Source organism: Pelodiscus sinensis, chromosome 19, assembly GCF_049634645.1.
Source record: "Pelodiscus sinensis isolate JC-2024 chromosome 19, ASM4963464v1, whole genome shotgun sequence".
NCBI classification, from domain to species: domain Eukaryota; kingdom Metazoa; phylum Chordata; order Testudines; family Trionychidae; genus Pelodiscus; species Pelodiscus sinensis.
The window spans coordinates 2,302,675-2,317,247 of NC_134729.1; the positions used below are offsets into that span (position 1 = coordinate 2,302,675).

Genomic DNA, 14,573 nt, shown 5'->3' on the forward strand with positions numbered 1-14,573 from the left:
CGGCAGGACCAAGAACTAGCTAGACCATCCCTGACAGGTGTCTGGCCAATCTGCTCTTAAATCTCTCCAGTGTTGGAGATTCCACAACCCCCCTAGGCAATTTATTCCAGTGTTTAAATTAGACAGGTAGAAAGTTTTTCCTAATGTCCAACTTAACCCTCCCTTGCTGCAATTTAAGCCCATTGCTTCTTGTCCTGTCCTCAGAGGCCAAGGGGAACAATTTTTCTCCCTCTTCCTTGTAACGCCCTTTTAGGTACTTGAAAATCGCTATCATGTCCCCCCTCAGTCTTCTCTTTTCCAAACTAAATAAACCCAATTCTTTCCATCTTCTCTCATAGTTCATGTCTTCTAGACCTTTCATCATTTTTGTTCTTTTATAGCCTATATATATAACGGTGGATCTTGCCACGTCCGCATGGTTAGGAACAGTTTCTCAATGCTGTTTTCTAGTCATTGATTAAACTGCATATTTATTCAGCTCTAAACTATGCTAGAGAAACGATAATTGCCACACTCATGTCTTTTGGAAAGAGAGCCATGGGGCGGGGGGAGAGGAGGAACCTATAGCAGCTAAAAAACAGATTTCTTCCTATGAAAAAAATTCTAAACTGGGGAGCATCTTTAGTCTTGAAAGCCTGGGGCTTGGTTGGAGGGAGTGTAGATTTATAACAATAATCCTACACCTTTTCTTGCAAGGGTCTCAAAGCATTCTCTAGAAGGTCATTTGAAAACCTCACAAGATAGATGATTTTTCTCTCCATTTTACAGATGGAGACACTAAGGCGTGGATGGTGACTTTAAGTCCATGCAGGAAATCAGTGGCTGAGGTTAGGATTTAGCATTCCCGCCTCCCAGGCCACGCCTCTGCGTGGAAACCCAGGGTACCTGCCAGCTGAGACTAGAAATGTGAGTGCAAACTTCCAGTTCTCTGGGTGCTTTCATTTTGTCGTCCATGCGGCGGTTGGAAGGGCAGTTTGGAAACCGCATGCGCTAGGACTGGGAGGTTCGTGTAAAGAACACAGGCAGAACTGTAATTTCTACTGACCCAAATGCTGGGGACGTGTAAGGGTGCAGCAGATGATATGACCAGAATCACATGTGAAATGTAGGTTGCAATGTGAGAAGGGGATTCTCCCCTCTCTATGTCCCTCCCCCCCTCCCCCCCCCCCCCCCCCCCCCGATCTGTGATGGTTTCAGTGACTGGTGAACCACAATCTTGCTTCACTTCCAGGGGTTTTGATTACAGAGTGTGGGTGTTTTTTGAACAGCAGAGCTCAGTGCCAATGAAAATAGCTTTGTGCTGATTACAGGGGCAGTTTGCCGCGTAGAATTCGTGGTGTGCCTGCCTGCTCACTAGGCTCCCCACGCTGCTCGCTCCCAGCTCCGGCTCTCTCCTTAACGCTGGCCCACCAGAATGACGGGAGAGACGAGCAGCTTGTGAAATGTTAGATTCGCCCCAGCCAGACTAGCTTCAGGAAACGTTAAGGCTCAAAGCTTTGTTCTCTCTGCTTCAGTCCTAGGAATTGCTGGGGCACGCCGGGACAGGACCCTAGAAAAACTCTAATGGGCAAGCTCTTTGAATAGGGCTAGCTTCTGGGTCCAACCCCTTGCAGTGTGTTGGGACCCAAGAATCAGCCAGCAAGCCAGAGACCAGCTGCACTCTGCGATCTACAGCGGTGACCAAGTAAGGCAGTGGTTTTCCAAGGATGGATCGTGACCCCAGGACTGGGTTGCGGAATGTCGGGCCCTGGGTTGCGGAATGTCGGGCCCTGGGTCGCGTTGCTGCAGCGGGATCAGGTGACCAGTGGGGGCGCTAAGGCAGCTCCCTGCCTGTCCTGGCACCGTGCACCCCAGAAGTGGCCGGCAACAGGCCTGGCTCCTAGGTGCGGGGCAGGGAAAGCACATGGGGCTTCATGCACTGCCCCTGCCCTGAGCAGTAGCTCCACACTCCCACTGGCTGGGAACCTGCTGCCAGCTGCTACTGGGGGCAGCATGGTCTGCGGGGCCAGGAGAGGCAGGAAGCTGCCTTAGCCCTCCCCGCCCGCACCGCTGACCGGGAGCCGCTCAAGGTAAGCGCCTCCTGCCCCAGCCCTGATTTCCCCCACCCCAAGCCAGAGCCCCCTCCTGCACCTCAAAGCTCCATCCTCTGCCCCACTCCAGAGCCCGCACTCGGGTCGCGGCATCCGTCATTTTCTTCAGCTGGATCATAAGAAAAAAAAAAGTGAAAACAGCTGAAGCGAGGTCCTGGGCATGACTTGAGGAGGCAATTGGATGGAGTGGGTGAGATGGCTTGTGACTAGCTCTCAGCGCTTGAGTCAGTGGCACACAGCTGCTCCCTGCCCGGGAGCGAAAGGCACTCAAAGCAACGGGAGCCTTTGCTCAGCTTCTGCACTGAGGGGCTCGCTAGAAACACAACCCCAGCCAGTGGTCCTGCGTCACCTTAGAGAGACACGAATACATATCGAATCATGAGCCTTTGGGGGCAAAACCCACCTCCTCCGAGGAGTTGGAGTGGAAATAGCACACCCAGGTATATATACCAGCAGAAGTAGTACCTGTCAATTGGAGGACCTGTGTTAATTAAGTGGGCCAGGTGTGTCCCATACATAGCTGTTGATGTTAAAGGCAGGAGGCATTGGCTCTGTAATGCACCAACTAATTAATGTCTTTATTCAAGCTCAGGGTAACAGTGTTGAATGTGTAGATCAGGGGTTCCCAACCGTTTTCGGTCCCCGTACCTCCTTGGCTTTTAGTAAACCTGCCCATACCCCCTATTCCACATGAAAGGAAATAAATTCTAGACTCTAGAATCCACAACTTTTTTCACTCACACTACTACTTTTGGAATATTTCAATTAGGATAATCTAGTTATTTACCAAATATTCCCCGTACCCACTTGACAAGCTTCTCGTATCCCCTGGGGGTATGTGTACCCCAGATTGGGAACCCCTGGTAGACAAATTCCAGTTCTGTGGTCTCTGCCGTCTCTCTCTCTGTAATCATGGAATCCTAGAACACTAGAACTGGAAGGGACCTTGAGAGGTCATCAAGTCCAGTCCCCTGCCCTCATGACAGGACCCAGCACCATCTAGACCAACGGTTCCCAACCTTTTCCAGATGGGGACCCATTTTGACAATTCAGGAAGACTCGGTGACCGAAGGCATTTCAAAAACGGGGGGAGGAGGGAAGGGCCAAGCCACCTGGGGAGACACATTTCGAAAAGGTCACCAAGTAATGGCAACCCATATTGGGCTCCCGGCCTATAGGTTGGGAAACCCTGATCTAGACCATCCAATTGGTTAGTGAAATTCCTTTGTAGAAGAAGGGTTGCTTTTAAATCCAGGCTTGAGTGACCAGGCAGGTTCAAATGTTCCCGTTCATCTGATGAAGTGGATTTTACCCACGAAAGCTCGTGAGTCTGTATTTATTTATTCGTTCCTCTCTAAGGCTCCACAGGGCTGCTTGTTCGTTTTGTGGTCTAGCAAGCCCAGATCAGGGGAGTATCTGAGCAGTGGGTAACAGGAAACAAAATTTCTCACAGTAGAACCCCGATGGGCTTCAGGTCGCTCATCACTGATCCAGAGCATTTCAGGCGTCCACACCACCCGGTTCATCTTGAGCGTTAGATTGTCAACCCCGTGAGGGCAGGAGGCATAATTGATATGCAGATTGTTTGCACAAGCTCAGGCACCAGCTTACTGATTAGGCACACTTGGCTCTGAGCAAAACACATACACAGCAAAAATCCCTCCTCCAACGCGCCTGTAATCAAACAGACAACCACAGAGAATGCAGGTGGCATTGGACAGCCCAGAAAAGGGAATCCTAGAATCCCAGGGCTGGCAAAGACCTCAGGCGTCGCCGAGTCCAGCCCCCTGCCTGAAGCAGGGACAACCCCAACTCAATCACCCCGGCCAAAGCTTTGTCAAGCCGAGACTTAAAATGCATTAGAATAGTTGTGTGCTTATATATTAATTCATTTAGCTAATAATGCTTCTCCCATGGTGCAGTAGCTGACCTCAGTCCTCAAGAGGTGACATCAGTTTGAGGAGGATCAAAGCCAATATTCCCTCTAATCTTTTCCATCCATGTGCGGAATACATTTTTTCTATGTGCACTGAGGCATATGCTAATGTGCACTACCCATATAAACAAAAACCAAGCTGTGGGAGTGCTGGTAATCAACTGGGCAGCATTGGAATTTTTCCTGAGCGGCCGCACAAGCACCCAGCTTACAGGGAACAGTGATCAAAGCCATGATTGAAACCCCAGGTCCCCCAGCCCACAAGAGAGAAGTCCTGCTGCTCTTCCAGGTCAGGGTCTTCGAGCATTGGCACGGTTATCTGAGGGGAAATGCAGGCTCCACAAGCATTCCACTGAGCAGAGAGCTCATAGTATTCTCGTTGGCCTTTGAAACTCACTGTCCAACCCTGGTCCATGGTGACTGATAACAGAAGGGAAGTCCCCCAACCAGGCTGGCTTGGCAAAGTCGAGTAACTCAGCTGGAGAGGCTGCAAGTGAAATCGGCCTGTTTTGCTTTGCCGAAGTAACCCATAAACACAGGGCTTGGTGAAACCCAATCTGCTCCTGTCGCTTCCCTATTTAGGAGAACACCCTGGAGTCTGCTGCTAAATTAACTCCTGACTCCTGGAGTATGATGTCACATGACCTTTATGGTATAAGGTTATCATACATTCCAGAAATGTAGCCAATGAGAGGACGGGAATCTGAGGTCATTTCTGCCTCCCTTTCCTATTTATTTCTGTTTGCCCTTATCTCTAAATAACAGTCAAGCTATAATTTCCCATTTGACATTCGATTGTAGAGGAAAAGTTTCAGAACTGTTTCCTTCCCCCCTTCTCCCGCCTCAGATCTTACTACAGTTTGTGATTTGTAGTAAAATAGCAACTCATCAAGAAGGGGGGAGGCTATTCTACACACACATTGTAAAAGTCCATTACTACACTGAAAAAAATCAGCCTAACTAGACCAGACAGACAGAAAAAGGCTCGTTGCCCCCTTTTTACACGAGAAAGTGAGGTCCATGGAGTGACATGCCCGTGGTCACATGGGAAGTCTGTGGCAGAGACAGGAAAACTAAACCAACTTTCCTAAATCCCTGTCCAGTGTCTCCCTGTGTTATGTCTCAGCTTGTCTCTCTGGGCTTATCTCTTATCATATCTGGCCACCTCTTTGTGGATCCCTTTCAGGAAATCTTCCCCTGTATGTTTTTGGTTGTCATGTATTTGGTTGTAAAATGCCTTTACCCCCATCTCTAGCTATGAGCCTCAAACTCCTACGACCTGAGCACTTTCCCAATTCAGCATTGTGCAAGCCCTCTGGCATCTTCCAGATTTCCCACTTGAAATGACTGGGGGATTTTAAAACCCTTCCGTTGGGAGGCGTAAAGGAGATTATTGGGAAGGCCTCAGCAGCAAGAACAAGTGATTCCGAACCTGGCCAGGGGAAGCAGGAGAGATCGCCACAAAAAAAGGGCTTTAGCTCCTAAATACCCCTACTTGTGCCAGTGAGGACTGGCAGACACTGGAAAGAAAACGCAGAGAATGGGGATAGAGGCTTTTGACATGTGTCCAGCCTGCCATAATCACTGTTATTTCTATCTATATCCAGCCTGCCACCTGGGGGGGAAGGAGGTGGAGGGCAGCCGGAACCCCAGGCCCCTTTGAATTGCTGCAGGAGCACTATAACACTACTCCATGCGGCTTTAAGGGCTGGGGAGGGGGCCAGCGCTAACTGCCCTTGGCCCCGCCCCTTCTAGGGGTGCAGAACTGCCCCCCCCCTTGCTCCCAGCCCTACGGTGGCTGTCGACCCCGCTGCCTGTTTCTATAACTTTCAGAGAACGGTGTAGAGCAGCGGTTTTCAAAGTCCAGGTCGCGCCCCAGGACTGGGTCATGTAGCTGGAGGGTAGCCAGTGGGAGCTGGCTTCCTGCTCGTCCTGACCGCGCTGTACCCCAGAAGTGGCCAGCACCGGTTCCAGCTCCTAGGCGGGGGGGGGGCCACAGGGCTCCACACACTGCCCTCCCCCGGAGCACCAGCTCCCATTGGCTGGTTCCTGGCTATTGGGAGCTAGGCGGCTGGTTCCCAGCCAGTTGGCTCTAGGAGAACGGTGCCTGTGCATGGGAGCCGTGCGCTGCGCCACAGGCGCACCTCTGCCTAAGACTCAGACCTGTGGCTGGCTGCTTCTGGGGCCCAGCGCAGGCTGAGGTGCCAAGGCAGGTGGGAAGCAGATTTCGAATCCCGGCTGCTCTGCTGACTGGGAGTCGCTGGAGGTGAGCCCATGCCCAACCCAGCGCCTCAATTTCCTGCCCCCGCCCTGAGCCCCCTCCTGCACCCCAAACCCTTCATTCCTGACCTCACGTCGGACCCAGCACTCTAGTCAAACGCTATAATTGCGTTGGGTCATTGGCAACAGCAATTGTCTTCAACTGGGTCTTGAGAGAAAAAAAGTTTGCAAAGCGCTGGTGTAGAGTGTTACACGACACACGAGCTCTGTGTTTAGGGTCAACAGAGTAATCTGGTATGTGCAGGGTAGCCTGTACCTTGCTAACGTACAATAAGCCAATGTTTATAAGAGCATCACATCAGAACAGCCAGACCAAAGGTCCATCTAGCCCAGTATCCTGTCTGCCAACAGTGACCAATGCCAGCTGCCCCAGCGGGTGTGAACAGAAGAGATAATCATCAAGTGATCCCTCTCCTGTTACCCATTCCCAGCCTCTGACAAACAGAGGTTAGGGACACTATTCCTACCCATCCTGGTTAATAAGTATTGATAGACCTAGCCTTAGTTTATCTGGTTCTTTTTTGAACTGTTAAAGTCCTGGTCTTCAGAGCATCCTCTGGCAAGGAGTTCCACAAGTTGACTGCGCTGCATGAAGAAAAACTTCTTTTGGTTTGTTTTAAACCAGCTACCTATTCATTTCATTTGATGACCCCTAGTTCTTATATTATGGGAAAAAGTAAATAACTTTTCCTTATTCACTTTCTCCACACCAGTCCTGTTTTGATAGACCTCTAGCTAGCATATCCCCTTTGGTTCCCTCTTTTCTAAGCTGAAGAGTCCCCGTCTTTTTAATCTCTCTTCATATGGCACCTGCTCCAAACCCCTCATCGTTTTTGTTGCCCTTTTCTGAACCTTTTCCAGTGCCAAGATAGCTTTTTTGAGATGAAGCGACCACAGCTGTAGGCGTATTCCAGTTTTTCAGGGGCTGCGTAGAAAGGGCAGCCTGTACTCCTGCCTGCTCACCTCACAGCCACATTCTGGGTCCTGCCAAACTCAACTGTCCTAACAACGTCGAGTCAGCTGCAATTGTAGCTCCTCGTTTCTTTTCCTCCTGACTGTCCATTCACGTATTTCATGAATTCCAACCACCTGAGCCGACTCTTGTTTAGCAAAGCAGCCACTCCCTTCATGTCCCAAGGGAGTCCTGGCTTGTTTCGCTGCGGCGTTTGACCAGTCATTCCTGCACGTCCAGAAGAGAAAGGGTGTGGAGTGGGGAATGAGGGATGTGAGAGAACGGGTGTCTCGTGATTGGTTAAAAATTCAAGATGTGTTCCTGCTTTGGAGCTTGTCTCTTAGGGCTCCTTTGCACTTCCTTATACACACCACACTGGGAAGTGATTTAGGGCCTTAGGAACACAAGTCCATTGATTTTCAGTGAAGCGTTAGCTCCTAAGTTACTTGGGCACCAGTGTTCCCTGGAACCTAAGTGCTTGTGTGGATGCTCAGGAGAGATTCCAATGCCATCCAGTTGATTAACAGAGCGCCCACAGCTAGTTTTTGTTTATACTGGTGGTGCACCTGCCATGGTGCATAGAGAAAAAAATTATTCCACACACAAATGAAAAACTCCACACATGAAAGACTTGATGGGGGTTGGACTCAATGTCCTCCTGAGGTCTCTTCCAACTCCATGATTCTATGAACACTCAGGCTGGTCAGCGTAGGAAGAAACCTCAACAGGATGTTAGTGTCCCGATCACCACCTTGCTAGCTGCCGCTCCCTTAACCCACTTAGTGCTGCTGTTGTACCTCTGAGGTAAAAGGGCTTTCCTTATCTACTAACAATTCTCCTTGAAAATCCCCTGCCAGGCCCACACAGCACATGCAAAGGAGTTTGCCAGAGTCTGCCTGTTGTAGCTAGAAGTTGAAGTCTCACGTGTTTCTACCTTCCTGGGATGGTCACTTTGCATATCTGTGCTCGTTATTTTACCATGGTGACCTTTGATGTGCTGGATAATCCAGCAGTATGAGAATTCTGGTTTGTTTCCGTGTATTTGCAAATTCTCCTTCTAGTGACACTTAATGCAGAAGCCCCCACCCTAAAGACTCCTATGAGCATGTAAAGCCCCATATGAAGCGAGAGGCCCTCTCACGAAGAGCTTCCATTCAAGACAGATGATTAACAGAAGGGTTATGCGCAAGACACAAGAAGTCAGTCTTCCTTTCTACTCTGTGCTGATTACTCCTCAGCTGGAGTACTGTGTACAGTTCTGGGCACCACATTCCAAGAAATATGTGGAGAAATTGGAGAAATACAACGAAAATGAGTAAAGGTCTAGAAAACCCGACCTGTGAGGGAAGGCTGACAGAATTAAGTTTGCTTAGTTTGGAAAAGAGAAGACTGAGAAGGGACATGATCGCAGCTTTCAAGTACCTGAAAGAGTGTTACAAGGAGGAGAGAGAAAAGTTATTCTTCTTAATGTCTGATAATAGGGCAAGAAGCAATGGGCTTAAATTGCAGCAAGGGAAGTTTAGGTTCGACATTAGGAAAAACTTTCTGCCTGGGTGATTAAACACTGGAATAAGTTGCCTAGGGAGGTTGTGGAATTTCCATCACTGGAGATATTTAAGAGCAGGTTGGACAGACATCTGCCAGGGATGGTAGAAGATGGTGCTTGGTCTTGCCGTAAGGTGACCTCTTCAGGACCCTTCCAGTGCTAGTGTTCTATGATTCCATGAAAATGGGAAACATAATTATCCTCATTCATGCTACAAGTCACTCAGATCAAGGTGCGTGAGGACAATATAAGCACTTTCTCGGCTGACTAGACATTCTAGCATGATGCTTCTTTTTCAAGGCCACCCTCCCTTCTAACATCAGCTGAAACTGCCGCTGAGAGTCGAGTGTGCTGTGAAAAGAATGACTGAATTGTCCGAGGGTCCCACTGCATACGGCACCTACGCACACAAGAGCTTGCAAACCCAATATATATCACGTATTTCGGTCCTCATGTGCAAAACCAGACCATTCTTCCTCTGCAAAGATTTCAAAGCATGAAGTAAGAAGGCTGGAGTATTCTGGACCTATTGACGTGTATATTATACATGTGCACACAAATTACATATAGGTAGGCATATCACATGTGATCTAGTTTCTCTCAATACTGCATAAGTGCTTGGGGAAAACTAGGTCAAAATAACAGTAAACCTCAGTTGGAAAAAGGCCGCTATTCCCCAGTAGGAATGTTATCCAAATTAATGAAAGGTTCATGCCGGCTGAAAAATCAGAGCCATCAACTTTTCCCTTCTTGAAAAGGATCCACCTTTTTACTGCTTTCTTGTGCTCTCGGAATGGCATTAGGCTATATTACATGTTTCTTACAGGAAATTCCCGTCTAACTGCCAGAAGCTTGGAGTGGACGACTGGGGATGGATTGCTCTAAATTGCCATGCTTTGTTCATACTCTCTGATTGGTCTGGCTCTGGCCACTGTCAGAAGATCAGATGCTGAGCTAGATGGACCATTGGTCTGCCCAGGAGAGCTGCCAGACTCACCAGACCCCTGGGCTAGGGTGAGAGCAACCCTGGCTTCATGCTCCCGGAAGGGGCGGAGCCTCAGACAGGAGGGGTAGAGCCAAGGCAACCGGTCCTCAGTGCCGCATGGAGTATGCTGCGTGGGGCTGTGGTGGCCATTTTAAGGGCCCAGGGCTGAAGAAGCCCCTGGCCCTTTTGAATAGCCAGGCCCCGGGGCAGTTGCCCCTGTCGGCGGGCCTGGGTCTGACCCAGTATGGATGTTGCGACATTCTTAAGCAATGTGACCTAACAGATACTGCACTGGGCAGGCACCACATGACCTGGATTCTGTTCCTGGTTCTGCTGCTGGGTGACTTTGGACAAGTCACTTTGCTTCGGTGTCTCTGTCCATGGAGACTGATGAACGGTACAACAGCTGGAAGGTGCTGGGTACTGCTATCTGCCTACGGCTGCTGGTGGGGATGCCTGTTTATTTTACTTCCCAAACCACTGGCTTTCCATGTTCTTTGTGCTCCTCTCTGTGCTGAGCTCCCCCTTCACCTTGGAGAGGAGAGCCAGGGCAGGAGGGTTGATGTATTCACAATCACACAGCGATAACCTCACGCTTGGAACTGTGGGCTGCCCCCAAGACCTGATCTCAGTGGCCAGTGTACCGTCTAACCACGAGGGAGAAAGAAAAGGACAATGCTGTTTCATCTGACGCTGGGAGATAAGACTGGAGTCTCTATTTGTCACTCCTCATCATAAGAACCCTCGCCTTCCATATGTGAAGTTGACAGACAATTAACAAGAAACTATATTCCTGATAAATGACGAGTCATCCTGTGACAGCGTAGAGACTCACAAAAATATGTAGAATCATGAGTTTTCCTGGGTAAAACCCACATAGAATTGTAGAATACTAGTACTGGAAGGGACCTGTAGAGGTCAAATAGTCCAATCCCTTACCCTCACGGTAGGACCAAGCACCATCTAGACCATCCCTGACAGGTGTCTGTCTAACCTGCTCTTAAATATTTCCAGGGATGGAGATTCCACAACCTCCCTAGGCAATTTATTCCAGTGTTTAACCACCCTGACAATTAGGAAGTTTTTCCTAATGTCCAACCTGAACCTCCCTTGCTGCAGTTTAAGCCCATTGCTTCTTGTCCTATCCTCAGAGGTTAAAGAGAACAAACTTTATCCTCCTTGGCTTTGTCTAGACTGCAAGCCTCTTTCGAAAGAGAGCATCTAGACTGCACGCGGAATTTCGAAAAAGCAAGCCACTTTTTTGAAAGAAAGCACCCAGTGAGTCTGGATGCTCTCTTTCTAAAAAGCCTGTTTGCTTTCAAGAACGCCTTCTTTCGAAAGAGCACTTTCGAAAGAAGGCGTTCTTCCTCATGGAATTAGGTTTACCACCGTCGAAAGAAAAGCCGCATTCTTTCGATTTAATTTCAAAAGAACGCGGCTGCAGTCTAGACGCAGGTGAAGTTTTTTCGAAAAAAGGCTACTTTTTTCGAAAAAACCCCTGAGTCTGGACACAGCCCTTGTGACACCCTTTTAGCTACTTCAAAGCCACTGTCATGTCCCCACTCGGTCTTCTCTTTTCTAAACTAAACAAACCCAGTTCTTTCAGTCTTCCCTCATCGGTCATGTTTTCTAGACCTTTCATCATTTTTGTTGCTCTTCTCTGGACCTTCTCCAGTTTCTCCACATCTTTCCTGAAATGCGGTGCCCAGAACTGGACACAATACTCCAACTGAGGCCCAATCAGCGCAGAGTAGAGCAGAAGAATGACTTTATCGTGTCTTGCTCACAACACTCCTGTTAATGTATCCCAGAATCATGTTTGCTTTTTTTGCGACAGTGTCCCACTGTTGACTCCTATTTCACTTGTGGTCCACTATGACCCCTAGATCACTATACATAGAGTTCCTTCCCATGTTGTATATGTGAAACTGATTGTTCCTTCCTAAGTGGAGCACTTTGCATTTGTCCCTATTAAACTTCATCCTATTGACCTCAGACCATTTCTCCAGACATCAGCTGAGGAAGTGGGTTTTGCCCACAAAAGCTCAGGATACTATATATATTTTTGTTAGTCCCTAAGGTGCCATAGGACCACTTGTTGTTTTTAAAGTTATAGACTAACACAGCCTCTGAGATTTTGTACCCCTGATACTCACACAAGTTTGCCAGCCACTGGCAGGGATTGCTTGAACCAAAAGGAAACATGGGCCCTTTCTTGCCCACAGCTCTTGGGTCTGTATCAAAACGTATTTGGGGCCTTTCTGGAGTTGGGGAGGTTACATTCTGACTTACACATCAGATGAGAGGGGAATTGTTCTTCTCTTTTTGTATCTGTGGTTGGGGGTGTGTTTTATGTTTTTAAAGAGATGTTAATGCTGGTCCCAACCTGATGGGGCTGGAAGTTTAAACCTTCCTCTCTTTGTTCTCAGAAGAGGCACAACATGAGGCGGGTCCATGTATAACCTTTCCCAACCTATGCTTCAGGCATCAGCCCTAACTCAGAGGGAACCCTTTACTAGGAACTATTCTCTACGACACATTTCATCCTTGGCTTTGCTGCTGAAACAGCCACGAAGGGGCCACGTTGTGGTGGTGCTGGCTTGTGATATGCTTTCTAGAAACAGGCCTACAACAAGACAAATAATTTCTCACTGGGAACCAATGTTTCCCAGCAGCATGTGTTTCTATTGGTGGTGCACACCTGCACATGCCATGGTGCACATAACAAAATGTATTCTGCACATGGATAGAAACATTAAAGGGAACACTGCCAGTTCAGGTGAGGACAACGTGGATCTGGGATTTCCTTGAACCAACATCTCGATGTTACTAATGACACAGGTGGCCTTCAAGAGGAGAAAGGATTGGCAGAGAGAACGGACTTAGATGTAAATAAAACGACCACCTCCATTCAGCTATCGTCTTGCTTTGGATAGCAAACACTGAGCTCTCCATTAACAGTGATTTGATGTGCAAGTGGGCATCCTTCATGATGTTACCCACGTGTTTCAAATCGACCCATATCCCCGGATACCACTTCACACTTGTTGTATCCCACTTGTTGGCTAGTTCATCTTCATCCCCTCCAAACAGGCTGTCCTGTTTCCATTATTTTTGTCCATTCTCTGCGCTCATGGCCCTGAGGGGGCGAGGACGCTGCTGAAACGCAAATGCTGCCGCTCACGTGCGGGTCTGCAGCTGAAAGAGCCACCATGGGGTAATTAATTCAGCCTAATTTATCATCTGCAATTACCCACTCACTATTTACCATTCATTTCTGAATGTGTTTACAATCCAATGTTTATTAAGTATTGTTTGTGTGAGGAATCTCCCATGTGTGTCTAATTGCCTGCTCTAACGTATGGAGATGAATTCTCCTGAGTCTCCACTCGGGGCATGGGAAGAACCGAATCAAACGAAAACAGGGAACTGTGGGCTCAGATTGAAGCTGTTAATCTACCAGTGACTGTCTCACCAGTGAACTCAAACCCTAGCAAGCCACAAAGACTGGATCAGAGAGGTCCCCACCACGCTGAAGCCAAGTGGCCCAACTATCTCAGAAAATACAGAGGAATAGATAACCTCTCTCCTCACAGAATATTCTTGTCCTTACTCTGGGCACACACAGGGATCAGCTTTACAGGCCGGACTATTAGCTACGTCCTGTCCTATGGTCTGTTGCACCAGTGAACCTCTCAAGTTCCTGGTGCTTGCTTCCTTCATACCCCATTCGCTGACGTGAACCTCTGTGGCATCTCTGGGCATATACTCCAGGGCCTTGGGGTCTGCCCATTCCACCGCGCCCCCACCCCCAGCATTAAGTTCCTCCCTCATCTTGCAGCAACCAGCCAGAGAATCCTAGAGTCCTCAAACAGGAAGGAACCTTGAGAGATCACCACGTCTAGTCCCCTGCCCTCACGGCAGGACCAAGCACCAAGACCATCCCTGGCAGGTGTCTGTCCAATCTGCTCTCAAATATCTCCAGTAATGGGGACTCCACAATCCCTACAGGCAATTTATTCCAGCCCCTCACCCTCTCAGACAGCCATGGCCTCATCACAACAGGTGGTTACTTAACAGTTGGGAGCACTGTGAGGCTGTGCGACATCCCCTTCTGTAGGAAGGCAGGCGGATTCAGAAGGCTGGTGGTTACGGCTCACTGGTGGTAAAGAAGCCCTGGAGTGGCTGTGGTCAGTGACGAAGGCTGGAAAAGACTCTCGGGGGACCAAGACCACTCTATGACATGCTGGAGCCTTGGCCACAATTGGTTGGTGTGGAATGTTGAAGCGGCCCTTTAGAGAGGATTAGGCTGGGATAAAGCATCACAATGTTCCCTCTTTTTTTTTTTCCATCCGCTTGTGGAATAAATTTTGTTATGTGCACCAAGGCATGGGCAGCTGTGCACCATCAGTAGAAACACAGGCTGCCGGCTGTGGGCACCTGCGGTGCTCTGCTAATCATCTTGGTGGCATTTGAATTGCTCCTGGGTGGCTGCCCAAGTGAGCAGCTTACAGGGAACACCAGGGTTGGCGAAGGCTTTCACACATCCAAATTGACGGGAAACCCCTCCCCTTGAGAGAACGAGGAAATTCCAGGAAACTGTGGGACTAGCTAGAGTGTGTGTGGGGAAGAGGGTGTCAAAAAAAAAAGAGGAGAACCTAGATAAGTCACAAGCCAGGAAAGTAAGTCAGGGTACGTCTACACTGCACGCTTATTTCAAAATAAGCTGTTCTAGAATAGTTATTCCAAAATAGCTTATTTCGAAATAGCACAACTATACTGCA

General features: G+C 48.7%; 1 protein-coding gene across 3 annotated transcripts in view; it reads left to right on the top strand.

Annotated features, from left to right (window-relative positions):
* The window catches only part of CTDSP2 (CTD small phosphatase 2), a 70,108-nt gene that overhangs the window by 23,980 nt on the left and 31,555 nt on the right, over positions 1 to 14,573 (top strand). Inside the window, exons 2-3 of one of the 3 annotated variants that reach the window (XM_075901716.1) lie at positions 769 to 906; positions 1,515 to 1,684. The gene's annotated coding sequence lies outside the window, so the exon portion shown is untranslated. Of the gene's footprint in view, positions 1 to 768; positions 907 to 1,403; positions 1,685 to 14,573 lie in introns of those variants that run through there. The other 2 variants (XM_075901717.1, XM_075901718.1) reach the window with 2 other exon arrangements.